Source organism: Glossina fuscipes, unplaced genomic scaffold, assembly GCF_014805625.2.
Source record: "Glossina fuscipes isolate IAEA_lab_2018 unplaced genomic scaffold, Yale_Gfus_2 1, whole genome shotgun sequence".
NCBI lineage: Eukaryota > Metazoa > Arthropoda > Insecta > Diptera > Glossinidae > Glossina > Glossina fuscipes.
This window is the reverse complement of record NW_023998415.1, coordinates 5786647-5803763: the sequence shown is the minus strand read 5'-3', so window position 1 is coordinate 5803763 and position 17117 is coordinate 5786647. Positions and strand designations below refer to the sequence as shown.

At 32.2% G+C, this 17117-nt stretch overlaps 1 protein-coding gene across 2 annotated transcripts in view; it reads right to left on the bottom strand.

The window, feature by feature from the left end:
* The window catches only part of LOC119632727, a 60008-nt gene extending 45814 nt beyond the window's left edge, over window positions 1-14194 (bottom strand). Inside the window, exon 1 of one of the 2 annotated variants that reach the window (XM_038025815.1) lies at window positions 13792-14194. The gene's annotated coding sequence lies outside the window, so the exon portion shown is untranslated. Of the gene's footprint in view, window positions 1-12557; window positions 13556-13791 lie in introns of those variants that run through there. The other variant, XM_038025813.1, reaches the window with a different exon arrangement.
* Between the last annotated feature and the right edge of the window lie 2923 nt (window positions 14195-17117).

Sequence of the window (17117 nt, the reverse complement as noted above, 5' to 3'; positions counted from 1 at the left end):
ACGAAAACACCAAAGCATTCGGTAAAACAGCTTATGACACACAAACATAAACAATTACTAAAGAAAACATTCAATTGATTCTTAGAACTCCTAAATAGAAATAATGCAAGTGACCACCACCTGACAAGTGCTTACTGCTTATTTCTTTTTCGATTCTTATTTATATTTTCATTTAATTTTTCATAAAAAATATATTATAATGAAATTACATCAATACTTACTTGTATGGCGTGGCATTTTTGGCACACAAAATAAAAATAAATAATAAAAATTCTTTATGGTAATGGAAAAAATTTCAATTACACTTAAGGGATAAATAAGATTATCTTATGTTCACTAAAAATGGGGTAAAAAGAAAAACTAAAAAAAAAAAAATTAGACAATTTATTTACATAAGAGTTATTGCATAAGAAACTAGAACTACATAGCAGAATTTTTTTCCTCGAATTCGCCTCTCTAACTAAATCGCCATCGATCGTAATCAAGAAATATTCAAAAATGAAGAAGAGTGACTTCAATTTGAATTTTTTTTTTTTTTTTTTTTATTTGATTTTGAATAACATTGAAATTGAAATGTTTTCTTAAAACTAATCAATAGAATGGATAGATTTTAATCAAATGGAATATAACCGAACGAATTCCCAGAGATTCCTACTTTGAAACTGCAGTTAAAATTGACAAAGACAGCGGTAGAGAAAGTCGCGCAGACATGGTTTCGAGAAAACATATTTCACGTTTAAAGTTTCAGTTTATAAGAAGCGTTTTATCTTTCCCTTTTTCTTGTGAATTATTGATTGCTTTAATGGCGTTAAGGATTCCTATGGCAATGACCACTTCAAATTCAGCTATCAGAACAATTACTTTTGGCAATTGGCAAGTTAGCTAGTCAAAGTACTTGGCGAAGGGTAGTGCTACAATGTTTGGAAAATCAAATTTTTGGATTACATTCAAAATTAATCATCGTCTTTTCTTTTGTCATTATATCTTACACCACACTTGCGGTACAAAGGTGCAGTAAGTTCGCGTCGATGTAAGCAGCACCCCGAAGCGCTTGAGATAAGCCCCTGCTTTTATTATGTTGATCTAACCATGTCTGTCCGTCTGTCCGTATGTTTCTCTTATTTTTTTGTGCTCAACCTAAACGCCGTCTTTTTGTAGATATTTCGATTAAATTTACCATATCTATATGTTTTAGCCCCAGAAACGAAATCTATTAAAATTGCTTCGAATCGAACCACTTTTTCGACCGTTCCCCATATATAATGTGGTATTTTGAAAAATCGTTATATGAATTAGCTTAGAGCATTTAATGGTGGGACTCGTCCCACAATAGTGTTTCTTCTTGATTTTTGGATACTTTAGGAAGAGTTTCAACGCATCAAAAAAAAAAAAAAAAGACCCAAAAAAAGATCGCAGGTTGATATTACGCCCTTATATATATAATTCCAGCTATCAAAGTTTCTTAGCGTTCCGGTTTCATTGCAATGTCCTCAGGCTGGGTAAGGTATATCGCCCTGCCTAATAATTCCTTACCGTATATTAGCATTTTCGATCTCATCATTTCGTTATGCGTTTTCTTTATTCATCCACATTGACTGCACTTGCTACAACTTACCATTTCAAGTGGTTTCTTATTAATCTATCATCCATCCCATTTCATTGCTATATATATCATCGCAGCATAGGATTAGGAAAAAAGTCTATAATATTTTGGCTTCACAAGTCTTTAATTACAAAAAACACAAAAAAGATTTAACAAGCGACAAAATGATTATGTTGTGACTAAAGTGTAAAACTTTACTTCAAAATCTGTTGTCATGTGAAAATTTCATTGGTGGTAAAACTATCTCTCCATTATAATATAAGCTAAAATATTTTCATACATTATTACATATATGATATGTAGATGCTCATCGTAGCGTCGTCGTAGAGAAAATTAATTCGGGATATAACGTTAAAAAGTTGAAAAAGTAATTCATACTAAAATACTTACATTTGAATCTTGGTAAAATAAATTTGACTTTGTTTAAATTGTTTGCAGCACTTCTTGAACGAGATGTACTTCCACTATTTTGCGTTTCTTGAACGAATTGACTTTACATAAAGAATGGAAGCTCTTTATGTAATTTGTAGGACTTGAAAGAGTTTCAATTTTTCTTTCATTTCTTTATATTAACCCCACATTAAGTATTTCCAAGTCAACGCTAAGACAAGTTATACAAAAAAAAAAAAAAAAAAAAAAAAACAAGAAAAAAAAGCAGAAACAAGAATGGATTTCAATTTCAATTTCATTCTTTCTCTAAAACTTACTTAGACAATTCAAAACATACTTAATTTGTACGTGATGTGAACACTTTTTTTCAACTCGCCTATAAAGACATTTTCAATTCATTAAAATCTTGTGATTATTCTTCTATACAAAATGATAATTAAATCTAAGTTTAGAGAGAAAAAGTGTCAGAAGAAGGGGCAAAACAGAAAATAAAAAAAACAAAAAATCTCTTAATCATAGACGTTCTTATAAAACTTGTCTCTTGTTTTCATTACATACATATACCATCAGATTATTATAGAGTAGAATGAAGAAAAGGAAAGAAAACTTATACGTTTATGCATGCATTCAAAGTGGTAATGTGTGTGCATTGGCTTTAATTTTTAAAGTGTACAAAAGAAAAATATTTGCTCAAAATTTCCGTTTGCCTTACGGTGAAATTTAGATACCTTTAAGTTAGATTAGGTTTAAAATTGTTTCTCAATTAAATTCAATTTATGACATGTCTTCAAGCAACCGTTAAAAGGTGTAACTTGGCTTCTATATCGGAAACATCCTGTTTTGATTCTCGATAATATATTTGATTATTAAATCAATGAAAAGAAAAAAAAGGAAATAAAACGAAGCAGATGAGTGAAGAAAAAATTATCTTTCATTGTAGTAACAAAAAAAAATATAAAAAAATTTGGACAAGCTTTGGATGCCCACCGCTTTGTCTTTATGCAAATCTTTGATACCTATCACTGGCTCGCTCTCTCCGAGTGAGAGAGAAGAAGCTTTGGATACTCACCGCCTTCTCTTTATGCAAATCTTTGATACCTATCACTGGCTCGCTCTCTCCGAGAGAGAGAGAACCATTGCTAATCAAAACTTCGCTTTGTGGCGCGATTCTTGAATATTTGTTATCTCAACTTCGGACGACTCTGTGCTAGAATATACTTTAAAAGCCGGATGCATTATTGCGAGCCATTCCTGAGCACTTTGCAAGTTATGTTTGAAGATAACCTAGATACCTGTCTATCGCTTTGTCACTAACTGGACGTCGAAAACTAACTATTTCAAACAACTGGTTTGTTCTGTCCTTGCTGTAACGATGCTTCGACCATCGGCTCCATTCTCGCTTGATATTTGTTAAAAATGAGAAATTGTTGCATCAAATTTCAGATCAACATCTGACACCATTTACAATTTATTAATACGATTTTTTTTTCACAGTAGCTAAGAGAAGTCAGATCTGCGAAAGCCAAGAACTAAGTCTTTGCAACACATGACTCACTGAGTTCAGACACAGAATGACTCATGGCATCAATCTTCAAAAGAAATGTGTGGAAATTTCATGATATTCTGATCACTAGTTTACAAGTTACAGCTGTTTTAGTGGCACTGCTTTTGCAATTTTCGGAAACAACGGAAAAATCTGGATTCAACAATGATGGCGACATTTATATAACATCCTACGAATTTCCTAAGTGATGTGTTTTAGTGTAAGCAACTTCGACTTCTCATTTTCATACCTTGGACTACTTGGGATACAAGGGTATATTAAGTTATCGTAGATGCACGTAACAATCAGAAGGACTTGACATAGATCCACATCCGTCCGTTTGTCCATTTGTTCGTCTAACAAGACATTCACGGCCGCAAATCTTGCGGTATTTTCATGAAATTTGCTAAAACAGGATGCTTTCGCTATTGTGGGTGTGTTTTGGACCAGTTCCCATATAACGACCTATTTTGAAAAGCCATTACATTTGTAATTGTGTGCCTTGCCCCGCTTTATGACTTTCACTTATTGTTGCAGTGCATTTAAATTTAAAATTAAAGTGATATATATAACTAATTGCTGGACGTTACGATAAAAATATATATGGGTTGGTTTGTTCTACAAAATGTCGATTTGTCCGCAACGCATGGTATAATTTCACTTGCCAAGATTTTCGATAATACGTTTCTAGTAAGAGAAGAAGAAAGCCTATGCAAGACTCGTCGATAGCGAGGTGTTTGTGGAATGGTTACCGACATGGCTTTCTTAAGATTGTGTTCGCTAGATGTGTTATAATTGTTCTGTGCCGTGAAATGTTCGGTTAGTAAAAACTTTCTTGCCTGAACAGGTATATATGTATGTTAAAAAAGTTGTTAATATTTTACTATCCCCTTAAGCGATATGGAGTCCTCTCTCTCTCTTTCTTTCTTTCTTTCTTTCTTTCTCTTTCTCCCTCTGTTGAAACTTTTTACCATTTATCCATTGAAAAGTCAAAAACTAAGTCAAGCTTCAAAATGTGTTTCTTTTCTCGCCCACCTCTGAATAATCACTTAGTAGAATAGTTTCCCTACATACATATTTTGCCATGTAATTTTTATTAATTTGCAACAAGATATAAATTTAAAAACTATTCTACTCTATAAGAATTATGCAAAATGTAATTGTTAGTTACTTTTATAATTTTATAACGTTTTCTTATATTTCCTGAATTTTTTCCTCGTTAAATGCATTGTTATTTCATTGTTTCTTCTATTACTGTCGTTGTGGTTGTTGTTAGGTTGTCACATGAACATTATAATCAACATCCTCGTCACCACATCACAAACACATAATTAGTTGCTGAATAATGTTTCTTTATGCTTGAAAAAGAAAGAAAAAATAAAGAAAAAAGCAAAAAAAAAAACAAAAAAAACAAAAAGAATAGAAAAAGAATTTCACAGATTCCAAACAACTTTGCATTGTATACTATGTGTTCATAGATGTGTATGCCTGTATATATATATATATATATATATATATGAATGATGGATAACATGTCAGCTTTTGTGTTAAAGCGCATGCTTAACCATATAACATAATTTATAATGCAAGCATATTTAGATGGCTATATATGTATGTATGTATGTGTTCATAGGTGCATGCATGTGTATATTTGAATCTTCAGAAAAACTTCATTTGTTTTACATACACAGTCACAGTCACAGTCATAGTCGTAGCTTTACAAGGCGATAGTTACAATAAAAACATGTACATATGTTTAAGCACATTTATCCATAAGTACAGTATACGAGATAAATGTTTATGTCTATATGTATGTATATATTCATGATTTTACAACTCTTGTTAATATTCAAAGTGTGTAGTAACTCCAGTGTTGGGGATATACATGCATAGATAATACCAAGAAGTGCCAACTAACCAACAAACAAACCAACCAACCAAGCAACCAACCAACCAACCAACCAACAAACCAACCAGGTTATCTTCTCTATTGGTTAACAATGTTTGCTTACTGAGGAGGACTTCAATTAGACGTAAAGAAAGAAGCGAAAAAAAAATAAAAATAAAAAAAATAAATAAAAAAAATTAAAACAAAAACAACGACAACAAAGCGACAACAATTACAATAACAAGAGTTAACTAAAGACAATTTAAAAAAATAAAACGCGTTTGTCGCGCCTTAAAACAGAAATAGTTATACCCCGAGCTATATAAAAGTTTGCCAAGAGAGTTACAATCAAAATAAAGCAGTCGATCTTTTAGTTGATCATATTCAGCTTATGTAGAACATTGTGCTACGCTGTTAAGCTACTTATGAAATTTTAAATACACCATGAGCAGTGGCAACTCAAAGTCCATGCGATACTATAATAGAGGTAACAGCAAACAAACAAACACTCGCACATACACGTGCACGTATGTGTGTGTGTGTTTTTATTATATTTAAAAGCCTTGGCAAAATTGTTCGAATATATGTTTACAATTTTATCCGTACACTTGCACTTATGTATGTATGTTATATGCAATATTTCATACAATCTCCCTGCTACAGGTTTCCTTGCATCTACAGCTACTGCTGCGCTACTTGATTGTGTTTTTATGGATCATTGTTGTTATTACATATTATTATTATTATTATTTGTCGTGCTTGTTATAGTGTTAACACAGAAGTTCTTTTGTTTTTTTTTTTTTTTTCTTTCTTTTTTTTCTAATATTTAACCTTAAGCTAAATTATATGAATAAGAAACAAGTAAAAAAAAACAAAAGACATATTCAACAATTCGTCTCTCAGAGTGGATTTCGGTTACCCTTCATCTAAGCTAAACGGAGAATAATGATTTAATTTTTACATTGATCTCGGCTTGATAACGAATCATTTCGACTTAGCATTTATATGTATGTATTCCTGCTAAAGAATATATTGAGATAATTGCCGACTATTGTTGTGGTTGTCTTTCGATCAGTCAGGGATCATTTGCAATTTTAAGCCATTTTCGACCTATCAAGAAGACAAGACTCAACGGTCACGGCGACAATATTGGACAAGTAGGCAGTAGATGAGTTTCAACATGCGTTACATTCACTACACCTTCATCGTGAGTGCTGGAAACGCGTAAATGCCGTATTGACATATTGGTAAGCGTTTACTTTGTTCATAGTTACAGTAAATGCTTAAACACACTTATCGATGAGACGCACACCCCCTAGACTCCGACCGCGCTTTTATCTCTTTCTGCTTTTTGACCGCTATCTTGTTGCACATATGCGATACATCCCGTAAGTAAGTTGGCCAAAAAAAAAAAAAAAATACCACAAAATTATGAATTTTTCTAAAAACTCATCCTGAATGATAAGGCATCTGCCTGATGATAGGTAATCTTGGCCTTTAAGGCATCTAGGGATCCGAAAACGCAAAAAAAATAATCGACCTAATCTCTGCTATTATCACGGACGATAGGTTGACACGATTCTTGGGCTAGCAGTGTAATTTTGAGCCAAACTACGCACTGCTAGTCATAATAAATGTCGATTGCGCTACCAAACGATGTTGATCGACTTTTGTTTGCTTTCTAATTAATGCAATAGATTTGGATCGCGGATTATTATCAGCAGAATGTCGCCAGCTGTTAAACAGCTCGCGGTATCGCCTGATTGATATAAAATGACATTACTTCTTGTATATTACTTTAATCTTCGCATAGGTTAGATGATTTCTCAGTCTTTGAACGAGTAAGGAAGCTTCTATGCTCGGATTCGCTTCAATTTTGTTATTGGTCTCTGGAATTTTTCTAAACTTCGATAAATCCAACCAGCGAGAGAGAGAGAGAGAGAGAGAGAGAGAGAGAGGAAGCAAAGAACGCAGGGCGATAGATTTAAATTTATTCGGGACCTTAGTCAGATTGGAGTTTCACATATATTGTGTGTTTTTATACCCACCACTGTAAGCTGAGGGTATCAGTTTCTTGTACTGTGTGCAATACCTTAACGAAAGTTTCACTAGATCCTATAAAGTATATATATCCTTGATCAGCGTGAAATTCTGAGTTACTTTAGCCATGTCTGTCCGTCTATATGGTATGTGTTATTGGCAATCTCTTGGCTGCAAAACTGAAGATATCTACTTTAAATTTCGTAAACACATTGAAAATTTCTACACGCGGGTTGATATTGAAAATGGGCCAAATCGGTCGGAGCAGAAGCGCGCAGTAGAGCATAAACTGAACGCAACTAAGTCTTTTTTAACATAATTTTTGGATTTTTACTCGTTACTCGGAAATTATTTAAGTTAGAAGGATAAAATTTTCTATATTTACTATACAAAGCACTCTACTCCTTGCGTGCACAAATGGAAAATACCTGTCACGCCTACACACAGTTACTAGTGATTCAAAATTTTGTTCTTTTTACATTTTTGAGATTTTATACTTACTTATCATAAGACAAACAGGATCGAACGTTTAAAACTATATTATATATATATTCTTCAAAGGAAGATATATTATCTGCCTAAAAATGGGTTGATTTTAAATTGAATATGGTAGACACCGCGATTAATTTTTCCTTAATAGTACCAGCGATATGAGTATCAAATAAGAGAACTTGGATTGTAGAATGCGAAAAGCATAGTGATGGGTATGCGAGATTCGGCCGCCGCCGAATATATTATTATTATTATTAATTTCGTCAGAGAAATAAATTCTAAAGCTAAACTCTTAAAGCACTAGCATCCTAAGGCTATCTATTTTTATTAAAAACTCTGCCGCGATTCGAGAGATTCGATCCCACGACCATTGAGTTGCTAGTCGAGTTGCACTCACCTTCGATCACTCAGTATAACTTTCTTAATTGCTTTTATTATTTGAGATTTATATATTAAATGCAGAATTTAGCCACTGATAAATGGATAATGGGTGGACAAAAAGAACAAATAACCGATATGGCTAATTCGGATTACAATGTCATCCCGAATAGGAGCATGTCCTAGTAGAATAAATAATATAAGAATTCATAAAAGTTCACACGTCGTAAATCGAAAGAGTTTAAATTCGTCTCCGATTCTAATACCGATTAAGAATACTTAGACATTTAATTTGTCTTTTATAAGTGTTGCAGGCATTGTAGCAAAATTAATGTATTCCACAAAATGTATTCCACGTTTCAGCTGATGGAAATAAAAAGATCGAAACGATCATATTTATGCAGCTCATATGTGTTTTTGTTTTGCGCAGATATCTCGATAAAAGAAAAAAAAACAGAAGAAAAAGATTTATTATTGTTTTCTGTTTGTGGCGCATATACCGTAGATTTATATAATATAATATAAATAATAAAGACAACAGGTTGTATATCCATATCAAATATTATATATATATATATATATATATATATACATGTGTGTGTGTGTGCATTATAAACAAAAAATGAAATCCATACTCAATTCAACAGAGTATTTTATCAAGCTTTAAAATCTTTATATTAAATGAATTGCCATACAATGGAAGCGTGTGCACTGAGCATTTCACTTAGCAAAGCTTAGCATAGATTTTCTCTAAACTTGACTTTGATTTTATAAAAAAAATTTCAATTCGATTTAAATGCTAATTATGATCTAGAAACGTGACTTGGCTAATTATATCTATACATATATCTTATAATTTAACTTAAATTTAAAGCCATGCCCATTATGCCCATTTTGCAATTTATACATATAAATGTTTAATAATGTTTCATTCAATCTTTATGCGAGCATTTGTTTTACTTTTCTTTCTTTTTAAACAATTTTCCGAATTTTTCTTTCGATCTTTATTTTCAATACGGTGGGTCAATTACCGCGGACACGTTACTAAACTTGTAAATATTCGACGTCTAATGTCAATTGAACTATGAGTTAGGCTGCATTGTCCGATGTGTTTAATGATCTTATTGCTTAGTAATCTAGTAATCTAAGGAAAACATTTTTTTTTATCATAAGTAGTCATACGGACATAAGCAAAAAGCTAAACAGACTATAGGTAACTTAATGGATTACGAGATACTTGAAGCGAAACAGAATTGGAATGATACGGCGGACATTTTATCGATAGAAGCCTTGAAAGAAGCCTTCATAAAATCACTTGTCTTTAACATCAAGTATCTTGGGACATTTTAAAGGAGTGCACACAAGCACACGAGGTGTAAGTATTTCGACCCAATATTAATTTAACCGGTCATGGACATAAAGCAACAAACAATCTGATTTTGATAGGAACAATATAACAAGTCTTCAAGTATACTACTCGGGTCATTTTTGTACCGGCCTAGTTTCTTATATGCTGGCTTTTTTCTCAATCTATGCAAAATGTTTTCAGATAACCGTCATTATTTGACAAATCGTTGAAAATTTGAAAAAGTAGATCAACATCCATTACGTATTAAAACACCAACATGCCAGTTTTTTTTTTATCCAAAAAAAAGGAATGAATTTATATAATTGCAACCATATTTTGCATGAACTTTTATTATGAAATATTAAAATATAAATATTGTTGTCGCGTAAAGTCTTAAACCAGAGGGGGTGAGCAAAAAGTGGTAATCATATTAAGTTAAATATGTCCAAGAAGACCTTTTGTTTGTTTACTAATATTCTTGTCGAGAATTATTAATGGAGTCTAGTAGTCACGAGAATAATTCAAGCCAATCCACTTCAGCCCATGAAATTTTTCTAAATATATACACTGACCATAAAAACGCACGGACAGACATTGTTTAAATTGATTCTGAAAATGATACTGAAACGACGACGGTAAAGTGTCGCGAAGTTAAAAGTGTGTCTCTTTTACACGCACACATACATACATATATATATATATACAAGCCATTTAGAATGTTGCATGTAATCCGCATAACCTTATGAAGGCTAATAAATCTTCATCACACATCGTTTAGGGTATAAGTAAAGAAGGAAAGTAGACTATGTAAGCAGGCGAAAGTAGAGTGCATTAGGATATGTGAAGAACTAAAGTCTAATCTAATACATAATATATATATATATATATATATATGTATTGTTAAATAATTGATTTTTAATGTTTTCTTCTTTTTTTTTTTGTTGTTTCTTTGATCAAGCGTAAGTTATTTTCCTCAACGATCTCTTTCGCTGGTAATCTTAGCAGAAGCTATGTTTTAATGTCTTTAGATTTAAGGAAAGCCTTTAATTGCATGCACGCTAAAAATGGCCATTTGATCAAAGCTTTTTCTCTCTCTCTCTCTCTCTCTCTCTCTATGTTTACATGTTACGAAATATAGTGTGTTTTCTGGTGCTGAAAAGGTGAAGGCCGATATCATAACACACTCCACGCCTTTATGCAGTTTATGAATGGATTCACTACACAATTACCGGCTCGCAATTCTTTGATAGCGGGATATGCGAGGGATGGCCGACTTCAGTGCTTCGAACTGTGACCTTCTTTCGTTTTTTCTCTTCTTCTTCTTCTCCTCATTCCTTTTTTTTGCCTCAAATATACTGTATATATAAGCAAGCTGGAACGTTGCATTTTCTTTATAAAATTCAGTGTTTATTTTGTTGTATTATAAATTTTATCAGCATTTGGATATGGGGCACAAAAACAAAAGAGCGAGCAATGTGATAGAAAAGTATAAAAATGAAGAGAGAGAATGGGTAGAGAAGTTTTAATTAATTATTTAAAAATGTAATTTTAATAAGAAATTTTATTCGGAAAATAATTGGAATTTTTTATACAACTTCCTTAGAACATATATATATATATATATATACGTACGCTTAGTATTCTTAGATAGATTGCAAATGAATAAATTAATGAATGATTAAACGAATTTATTGATATGACATGATTATGAAATTGTTTTTATCGATCGTTTAATTATTTAAATATTTTACATTCACATTCACATGTTTGCTAGCAAGTTTTACTATCAGATTATAAAATCGGAATTATTAATAAATAAATAACAGAATTTTGAGACTTGAAAAAGTCCTCATTGAAAATGAATGAGTGGCCGATTAAGTAGCTAACGTTCTAACAAAGCTAGTACGCCATCGATATGAAAGAAAAGGAAAAAACAAAAAAATGGTTTGTTAGTAGTAATCGATAAAACGCAAACACATTTTTAATCAAGAAATGCCAATAAATCTGGTTATATGCGCCTGGACATTTATTTAAAAATTTTATTGTAATAAAGAAACGCTAACACATACATATATGAAAATAAACAGCATAGCATATATGTACAAATAAGTATGTTAGCTTTTCAAGTAGTTGTCAGCATATTTTTACTTTATTTGTATTGCTCTGCCTGCGGTTGGTTGGCTGGTTGGTTGTTTGGTTTGTTGGTTGGTTAGAATGAATGAGTGTTGCCGCGGCCACCGTTGTTGCCGCGATGATAAACTACATGACTGGATGGATGACTAGTTGAATGACTGAGTGGATAGCTGACTAGTTGGTTGGCTAGCCTTTTTTTTTTTTTTTTTTTTTTTTTTATTAATAATTAACTAACTAACTGACTGACCTTTGATTTAGTAATGGCTCAAGTATAATAGTATTATCTGCTTGCGTTACATAATATTTGTGTCAGCTAAACTTATTTAAACATCATCTTATTGTGTTCACCGTCGAAAGAGATGGATCAATGGAGTTTCTTTCGTTCTGACCGAGTTATCGTATATCAGATCTCTTGTAAGTTACACTCTAAGTCAACTTGCATGTAATGCTAATTGTCTGATTAATTTTGATTATTGTTGAGTTAAATTTTTTTTTTTCACTAGTTTTGAAAAAAAGACACATGGGTGCGCCAATGTCATCACTATTCTTTCTCTCAATTCAAATTTCACGTCTTATCTGTACATTGAATTATTTGTCTTTGCCTTTACTCTACATCTAATTCTGCACGCACAACGTAACGACTTGCTGATGAGATATAAACAACGCATAAAGACAGAAGTGAACAAATCGGGCTAAAACTTTACTTTTACTAAGGACTCTGAGAGTTTGCGTTTGTCCTTACCTTCCTACTAGATCGAATAGCAAAGATCGATATGAATTATATATATATGTATATATATATATATATATGTAATACGACTTGAATGGAGAAATGTTCCATCAAATAGATATTAGTTGACTTGGCACGATCACGTGTAATAAAGTGCTATGAAATTTTTTATTTATTCACTTAAGTAACGAGTACATAAAGTTCATCACCATAAGCCAAGAATATAGTTTTCTTTCTTATTTCGCTGTAATAAAGCTTTGGTTTAAGTAATACTCGCATGAATATATGCTCGCAATGTTATGTTATGTCATTTTCACATACACACACTCACATACACACACACACACACACACACACACTTGCACACATTATTACATTGTCATATTGGGATTGTCATATTCATTATATTTACAATCGTAACCATAAGTCAATACACTTGAACTTGTAAATAAAGCCAAGTTTCTGTCTGTTGAGGTTAATATTTAAATTTTTAATTCATTTTTCTGAATATGATTTACTTTGTAAAGTCTATGACTTTCATTGTTAATTCCGTGTGACTTTCGTATCAGACATAATTTGATTATTCATTAACCTTTTAAATTAGTTTAAAAATTTTTGTTTTTCAATTGTCTCTTTTATTTATTTACTTAAAACATGCCACGAACCTGATAGCAATTGCTTGAAAGACAAAAACAAATAACAAAATCAGAAAAAAAAAAAAAATGATTACAATACGTTTAAGTGAATTCATTATAATAATAATTACAAACCAAAAAACGAAAGACTTCAGCACATACACAAGTGCGCAAATACTCACATTTATAATAAAAAAGAAAAAATGAAAAAAAAAAAAATAACAATAGTAAAAGCTTTTTTATCATTGCTTGTTGTTGTAATACACAATGAACAAAATATCGACATAATATGATAAATGCGCGCCTGCGCAAGACCAAGAAAAATCAACAAAAAGTTAAGCAATAACCACAAAAAATGCACACACACACACACACACACACTATTGTACGTATTTTTTTTTATTTTTCTTTTTTAATTTTTATTCAACTTTTTCTTCGATTACTATTACTATTAATATTCTATTTTATATTTTATATCATTATGCATTATTTATTGAATTTGTTTTGAAACTTTTTTTTTTTTTTGCTTTACATATTTTTGCTTTTCATTGTATTATGTATGAGTATGAAATGTATGAAATATTTTTTTTGTTTGTTTGTTTGTAAGTCACCTCTTCTTTTACCGCTCACAAAACACACCTGTTGTGTGGATAGGTTTTTTATTTTTATTTTTATTTTTTTTCTATTTTTCAAATTTCGTTTAACAACAAACAACCGCGCACACAATCACTTTGTTTGATCTTTTCTCGTTTGCGGTATTGTGTTTAACGCTGTCTACCTTAACGTTTCAAGTCTTGTTTGATACTAAAACATTATGCAGAAATCGTGCGGCGCATGAGCTTCAAGTTGTGTATGTTGACTTAAATGTGGCTTTTTCTTTTTTACTTTTTTGTTCTGTTTTATTTTGTTTTTTTCTTTTTAAGCGCAGCGGCAATATCGACAACGGCAGCAGTTTAACCAGCACCGGTAGTAACAGTAACACAACAACAAACAGAGAACAAAACATTAACCGAGGCAGCAGCAATTGTTTAATGTTAACTAACAAACAAACAACTTGGCAAGAGTAAAAATATTTTTAATCGTATCAGCTTGAGACAGTGCATGAAAATTATTTAAAAGCGATATTTATATCTCTGCTCCTTTATTACAAACATAGTTTAAGCTTATATATAACCTGTAAAATGAAGAGATATTCATAGTTTTGCCTTTTGAGTGTGAGATTAGAAACAGTATCCTATTAATTAATAAGTATACATGTTTATTCTAAGGGATACATTTTAATGGAACGTCTAAAAGAAGTGCATTCCTCTATCACAGTTGGTTTTGTCTACTGAACCAGTTGCTAAATAACGGAAGCGTAGTTCATATATGCTACTAATGGTAAAATTCTTGAACTTGAATAAGTTCAAAAGCCTTAATGCCACGCCCACGTGCGCCAATTGCAATTCTAATGTATTTTTAGAATCATTTAATATAGTAGAGAATAGCAAAGCAATTGAATGTAAGCGGAAAAACCTCTGAAGTTTAGTAGAGGAGATCAGTACTACTAGTTAAGCCTTTATCCCGCATCGAGTATAAATCATAATAAAATTACTGCTCGCGTGTAAAATTTAAAAAAGTAACCGGAACTTTGCTTAGTTCGTGTCAGTCGATGAATCGGCACTTCTTTTGCACTGATATCTAATAATTTTTCTATCTATGCTTCGAGCCATAAGGGATATATTCATAGCATAGTACCTATGAGGTATATAAATTCGTGATTAACATCAAAATCTAAATCTAAAATTTAAGTGTATGTACGCCTGGATAATGCCTGTGCTAAACATTCTCCTCGTCTCAATAATTCAACCCAAAGCTTTGAAGTTGTTGCACGCAGATTGATATTAAAATGATGTGAAGTTGGTCAAAGGATACGACCGCAGTACAATGTAATCTGATATCACGAAAAAAAGAATAGATTTTATACGCGTTACTTACATAAATCACAACAGATGCAACAATAACAATTTACATTTATCATATATCCTATGGGTGATCCTGCAACGCGTGTACAAAAATAGAAAAATTCGGCCATGCCTACTCATTTTTTTATCGAAACGTTTTCAGCATTCAGAAAGCAGCTTCAAAGAGCATGCAAAGTCAATACATTATTGATCAGTATTAAGCGATGATGGGTATAAAAGACTCGATCTCGACCGAATACTATTTTCTTACTTGTTTATTATGATTTTGATGATAGCTCAAGAAAAGTCTTTTATTAATATTTAGCTATAGCTTGTCATCTTTTCTAGATTGTGCCATGTAAGCAGGTTATCTTTACTCTTCCAGCAAAGTTTTCAATGTGAGCTAAAGTCATTTGCTTATTGTAGGGTAAACCATTCAAAACTTTAAACCATCTTTTTGTAATATCTGCTTTAATGATAAGATAACGTGGGCGGTTGCATAGGCGCACAAAGCTAAATCGAGAAATGCTAACCAAGATTATATAACGATCTGATGGGCACTCTAATGCGATTCGCCGCGTTATGCAAATATTACAAATTTGTTGTAATATCCTTAATAAATATCTTGGGGTCATATATTTTTGAGGGTCTGCTCATCTTCTTAGTATTTAAGATCTAATTGGGTTAGCTACGCAAATCATTTGTCAAAACTGAAATGAGGAAAAACTACAATCCCTTCGAAAGAATATGGAGTTTGGACATGGCCACTTGTCATATTTGCTTTCCTAAATCCCATCTAAATACCAATAGAGTTTTGATTCTTAACAGCAAAAGTTGGATTTCTTCATAGTGGGCGTTTCCGCAAATTGATTCTATATTTTTATATTCACTACCGAAGGATAAGGCATTTCGTGAAAACGTTTGAAACGTGCAGAGGCAAGCTTCAGAGATCCCATCAAGTATATAAATTCTTCTATCAGTATCGAATTCTGAATCGATTTAAGCACGTCCATCTGTCCATCTGTCCATCTGTTGTAAACATTCGCCTGACTGAAAAAATGACGCAATCAACTTTAAACTTGACAGAAACATTTTAAATTCGTTCACGCACGTTAGTATTGAAAATGGACCAAACCGGTCGGAAAATGTGTTTACAGTACTACGTAAAGTGAGGAAACGTCTCTTTTTCGAGAGGAGTAAGAAATTCATTTTTTATCCATTATTGATAAACTACGGCAGATAAATCTACAAACTACTTGCATTTCTATTTCATGGGCGATGCTGTAGTACGTGAGCCACCAACAAACGAATCGACCCCGCCTAACCGATATTATAAAATTGAATTTTTATCAATACCTTTAAAATGCACAGAAACAAGCTTTCTTCCAGTTTCAAATTTGGGATACACCTAAACCTATCCGTGTATTCATCTTTTCAGTTGGACGTCTGCTCAACTGTGTAGTATCTGTGGTAAGCGTTGCCTCGTTCGCAAAAATGAAAATATCGACAAAAAATTTGCTAAAGGATTTGAAAATTACCAAAAACGCCTACACGCCTATGCAACACAAACTCTGAACCTCTTTGCTTTGTGTTTCTTACTTATTAGTCATAGACCACAGCACGTACTCCATCTTAATTTGCACTTTCATTCTAAAGATAGAAAAAACTAACCGCGCCCATCCCACATCATAGAGTATGAAAATTTTGTTCTTTTCTTTCGTTTCAGTCTTTTTGTGGATAACGGATCTTACCTGTTGCAATATCGAATCTATTATGAATCACTACATTTCAATTTTCTTGATCTATTTAAGAGTGAATGTAAGCTCTGGGAATAGTCGACATGCGCACTATTCGCAAGTTTGACAATGATAACTGCAGGGGCTAACTGATTGTATTGTTTTTTCGAATTTTTAAATTTGTCTTCAAAATGTCAATCGCATCTTTTCTATTCCGTAACGCTGAACACTGGCTGCCCGAATTATGGGCAAGAAGCC